Source organism: Pseudopodoces humilis, chromosome 10 (assembly GCF_049639895.1).
Source record: "Pseudopodoces humilis isolate 2021_Gansu_Grassland_sample_001 chromosome 10, ASM4963989v1, whole genome shotgun sequence".
NCBI classification, from domain to species: Eukaryota; Metazoa; Chordata; class Aves; order Passeriformes; family Paridae; genus Pseudopodoces; species Pseudopodoces humilis.
This window is the reverse complement of record NC_142209.1, coordinates 17,893,867-17,899,866: the sequence shown is the minus strand read 5'-3', so window position 1 is coordinate 17,899,866 and position 6,000 is coordinate 17,893,867.

The following is a 6,000-nucleotide window of genomic DNA, read 5'->3' as shown; positions in this document are numbered from 1 at the left end:
TTGGTTCTGACGTGTCTGTCTGATATCCAGATTAAATTCTACATGGGCATAAGTGGAAAAGTCATCATAATGCCATGATATTATGCTATTTTTTAATTTTATGAAAATCCTGTAAGAAAGTAAAACACTTTTCCAATATGGCATAATAGACTTCAGTATGGAAATGAGATTCTATTTTGGAAAAGGAGGGGAAGTGTGCAATTTCCAAGGCATTAGTGAGTACATTTGACAATGTGAGTATTATACAACCCTCTCATTTAAACACAGTCATGAAATATAACTACAGAATATTATGTTACCTGTATTTAATTTGAAAAGTCCTTTTCACAATATGGAAAAATTGTATATCTATGACAGTAGAAGCTTGTTAATTTTACACATTTGAAGAATTAAGTGTTGAACTATATGGTATATTTTAATTGTACTCTAGTTGTATGTAACTTTCATTTCCAACATAAAGGATTGTATCTCATTAAGTAAATTGCTTTTTTTATTATCTTGTCAGTTGCATTAAAACCCTTATTTTTAAATCCTTTAAAGTATTTTACTAATTTTTGCAAATAATTAGATGTTTTTAAGTGCTGCAATAGTGTGCAATAGTAAACATTTATATACAGAAGTGCAAATTAAATTATGTACAACACTTGTGCTGCTTCTTTGTGAATCAGAATATTGTATGATGACAGTTGTTGCACCTCCCCACACGTGAGCAGAGTTTGAGAGCATGAGGAAAAGGTTTTGAAACCTACTACACATATGAGTTTTGGGGCACGTTAAGCTTTACACTAACTAGGGTGTCTGGAGAAGGTGGTGTGGAGAACATCAAAGGCACTATGGAGAAGTCTTGGACTTCTTTGACAATCAAAAGCAAGCAAGGTGATCATTAGCTTCAGTATTGTTTGTCTTTATATTCTTTTCATTCAGACTCAATGCTTTTTATTAAAGATAATTGCCTGTTTTTAAACTGTCTGCAGATCCCGCTGTACAAACTTTGTGCTGTGTCTCATTGTGCTGTGAAACAACTGATAGAAGTAAAGACTGTTCATGGTCTTGGCATTGTCTGTCTTGAGGCTTTTTCTGCAAGTGGTGTTTGGAGAGGCTCTGGTGCCTGCTCTGTAACGCAGCTCCTCCTCTTCCCACTGTCTGAGCCAAGCTGTGGCCTCTGTGCTTCTGCTGCTGTACGCCTGCGACTGCGGTGTTGTGTTCTTGGTTTCCTGGTACTACTGCTACATTACATTTTAAAGACCTCTGTACCTTTTCTAAAGCTGAGCTAAGAAACCTGTGAAAATACTGTTTCTGCTTTTACTACAGCTCCTAAACAAGCACAGCATGCTGAGCCACATATTTGAAAGTGTCATTCAAATCTGTTTCTTCTGATTTGCTGCATAAGTAGGACTTATCCCAGATCAGAATTGAAGAACCATTCCATAGGAAACTGGTAAAAACCCAATTCCATTCTCCAGCTGAGGTGTATATAGCTGATCTGGATCTGATGATATTAAAAAAAAAAAAAAAATAGTTTGACCACCACAGTTTTACAAGTGTGGGTCTTGCATACATTTTAAAAATGTTTTTAATTGAAAGCTTGAGGTATTGACTGATTTAAGTTCTTTAACAGAAAGGTAAAATACAAGCACCTAACATCAAGTTGGCCAGTAAAAGGGTTAGAGCTCCACAAGGATGTTTAAATGCCTTATAGATAGTAAATGTTTGTCATCTTACATAGGGATTTTGTGAAGTGTTGGATTTTTTTAGAAGTATGAGATGGGTACCTAGAGGCAAGACAGGATCTCAAGATATCTTCCCTTTTTAACTTCTGAATTTGATGATGAATAAAAGTATGAATTAAATCTGAGATCTAGTCATATTTTTACCTTTTTTTGTTGTTTGGATTTGGGGAGGGAGGGGTATCGTGACAAAAAGGGATGCCTGAAGGAAACTTGCATATATTGAAAATATATTTTATTCTATAATTGACTACTACAAAAAATGTAGTCCCTCGGTGTGATAAAAATAGCTTGAAGTTTCTATGACATCATTTGGATCAGTTCCAAATGGTGTTTCAAAGCCAGTAAAAAAAAATTCCTTTAGAATCCTTACAGCTTCATTGTGCTGTTCCCTCCCTTGGCAGGTCAAGTACAAATTTCTTTGCAAAAACAAAAAGAATTGTGTATGTGTGGCTCTTTGCTTTGAAGCTTAAAAGAAACATACTTGTGGTGTTCATTGACATGAGCTGCTGGTCAGTGAAGCATGAATGGAAGAGCCAGTGACATGAGCCAGTGATTTCTTACTGCTGCTCAGCTTACAGGTGTAAATTTTGATGGATCACACAGTGGCAATCTAATGTCTGATGACAAGGCTGCAGCACAAAAACTCTTCAGGATGAAAAGTTGTTGGAGTTTGAGGAGGGAGATCAGTGACCTGTATGCAACCACAGTGACAGGCGTTTTCCTTTGCTGGGAGGTTGTTATCGGACTTCTTCCTTTGCCTTTGCTTCAAAGGTGCTGTGGAAGATTAGAGAGGACACATCTGTAGCTGTGTTGACACGTGTGGAGCAAGGTCTCAGCAGCCTGGCAAGCAGTGTGGTATGTTCTGAGTGTGATCAGTAAGTTCCAGGAAAAATTACTGTTGACTAAGAGAAAATTGGAGTGCTGGAAAGACTTGGTTAACTAAAATTCCTCCCCCACCAAGGTAATTTGATTCAATTGAAGAAAAAAAATGGTCCAAGATCTCGCTTAGATTTAGTAGTGTATTAGTGCTTTAGTCTACACAGCAGTATCACAAGAATACCAGAAGTATTGCTCTTTACTTTGTATCTACATTGCTACTTTGAATGTGTATGTAGTTATTTAAGTAACAGTTCAACAAAATGCTTGATTGGGATGTCCTTTGACTTTCTTCCATCTTTGCCATCATCCTTCTGATGTTTGCATGAAGTGGGGATTGGTAGTCTGTTAAGGATAGGTAACATCCTGGATAAGTAAAACATAATTCACCTATCTCACAGGCATGTTAATTCAGGTTAAGCAACCAATATGTTATCATTTTATAAATGTCCAGTGTTTATAAAGTATCTGTTCTTAATTGCACCCCTAAAAAAGGCACTGTGTGTCCTCAATTAATACTTTATTTCTGTTTTTCTCTGGCCATTTGCACTGGGAGGTGTGCATCTGGCAGGCTTGCTTACCAGCGGGAAAAACCAAGAGAGCAACTGAGCAGGCAGCCTTAGTAAAAACATCCCATTGCCGCAGAAACAGGATGACAGTGGCGGAACATGTGATGTAAGGTGCATGTTGTGATACAGTTTGTCAGGGCAAGCACATGAATTCATATCCAGAGTGGTTCTGCTTCCACAGAAGTATCTGCTCTGTGTTTAGGACATAACCCAGGGCCTTGGCTCCAGGAGGACATCCACTCCAGAGAGCCACCTCCAAGGCCACAGTACCCAGTTCATGGATTCTGGAAAGGAATTTCAGAACAGGACTGAGTTTGCCACGAGTCATGTATCCTGCCAAGAGAAGTATTGCAGGGAATGCTGGGAGGAAAATAACTCCCTAAAGTCTCATAAACTTATCTGGTCTTTTTTAAAGCCCCTCTAGGAAACTTGAAATATCAGCCCAAATGCTTTTTCACTTGGGATTTGTACAACACAAACCTCGGCTTTAGGGCGTATCTAGTATTATGTCTGAAGTTAGTAAACCAGTCTTAATTCTGCTACTACTTATTAACTAACAGAACTCAACTCTGACTTTTCTTGAACTTTTTTTTAATGTTTCAGGTTACTGCAAAATCCTGTCAACTAAAATCATAAAGGTAGATGATCTTTAAGGTCCCTTCAAACCCAGTGTATTCTATGATTGCACCTTCAGGAGCTCTCCATAACCAACTGCTCTAGTTACTTTTATTTGCCAGTAGATGTCACGTTTACATGGTGTAGAATGCTGTGTAAGAAATGTCGGCTGCAGAGCACAGTAAGAACAAGAGACTTCGAAAATATTTAAGAGCAGTAGAGTAGAAAAATTTAGATTGTACCAGTCACATAATATGTCAATAATAATACATGCAATACCAACCATGATTATTTGTTCTTCCTGTATTAGTAGATTTTGCCTTTAAATCCTTTTAGAGTTAATAGTTGCAATATTTATTTTACTGGTTTTCATATCAGCATGAGCAAAAAAATGAGGTTTTGACACTAATTTGAATGAAAACATTTTTTCATAATGTGTATTATTGCATGGACTATATAAAAATTTCACTAAAAATCCCTGATTGATGGTTCCTATTTTTATTTGAAGCTAGAACCAGAGGGGCATGTCTGTACTAATAGCCCACAATGACATTTCTGTTTTATGTGCAATTGAAAGTTCAGAAATACACTGTTTTTAATCAGATTGTCATCGATAAAAATCGAAGTGTTCCTAAGCTGATTTGTTAAGTAAATAGATTTTATAGTAGAGTGGATATAAAATTTTGAGTTGGATGGTAATCAAATTTAGATATGTCTCTACTAATTATGTTTACAGGCAAAAGAACAACTGTTCATATTTTTCTGAATTATGTGGTCACCAGAGCAGTTGGAGAACAAGTTACAGCAATGTGCTCTTGAGAGCACCTGTGATCAGTCTCATCAACCAGTTTAAGAGCTGAGTAAGTTTTTAAATGATCAGTTTAACTGTTATAACCTTAATGCGGAACTGCATGTCATGAATGTCATGTCTGCTCATGTTCAGATGTATCTGTGTTTGCTTTATATCAAAGGAGAGAAGGGAAAACAGGGTCATCCAATGTGTGACTGGAACATTTGCCCTTCTGTAACAGCAGTTCCTTTCTTGCAGTCTGTTTTGGCAACCACTGTCCACCAAAGCAGTGTGTGCGTGCTTTGAGCTTGCATAGTGACACACAAATCATAGGGATGTCATTTCTTCTGGTTTGCTCACAGTCCAGAGCCTAAGAGCAGATAGAGCACCTGTAAGTTCCCCCAACAGAAGCAGTAACTGAGAGCTGCAGAAAATGCCCTTCCCTGGGTCCAGGGTGCTTTCAGAGGGCTGAGGAGCAGCCAAAGGCTAAGGCAAAGCATGAAAGGCTAAGCAAAGAATGAAATGCCAGACTCTGTTCTTCCGAACCTGGCATCACTTCTGGCAGTTACACCGAAATAACAACATAGAGAGAAGATGCCAGTATTTACTGAGACATGGTTGCTTTACAAATCCTAAAAATCTGGATATTCTGACAGTCAGGTTCTCCACTCCTAGGAGAAAAGCTTCCCAGCAAAGTGGGGGAAAAACTTAGCACTAATTTTTCAGTGTACTGTTTGAAATATAGTTGAGATTTCTGCTGGTGTTTTGTTGACATATTTTTGTCTGTAACTGTGTTTTTCTGAGTGTGTCATCATGTTGTGCTTTTTCATTTACCTCACTTTGTACAACCAAGTGCTACATTTTAGTTTTCCCTGAGAGGTAGTAGCTATTTTACTGAGATGTCTGAGCCATGTTTATATAAAATGTTTTTATCAGGCTGGATTCTCTTCAACAGTGCTGGTATTTCATGTGAATACTTTTTATAAGCTTCTTGTTACATTATCACAAGCTGGGAAAATATGTGGCGGGTATTACTGCTAGTATGGGCACAATGAGCTGTGTTTTATACAATGATTTTTTAATATAAAGTATAAGCTTTAAAATAACGAAGGTTTAAGTCCAGACAGAAGCTTTATTAAACATGAGCAACTACCACAATAAGGAGTTGCACAACAAAATAAGTAGGGTAAGAAATTCTCAGTGAAGTGGATATAATTCACGTGCAGGAAGATTTATTTAAGCAGTTCAGTCTTGGAAAAAAAAGGAAGCAAAAGCAGAAAGGTATCACTGGCCTTGCATTGTAGTCAGCTTCTGCACATGTTCATTTTTAGGCTGGTATGAAGAGGCTGAAACACTACTCATCATATTGGAAATTCATATGAGAAAAAGATTGGCATATTGTATAAAAAGTACCTTAGGA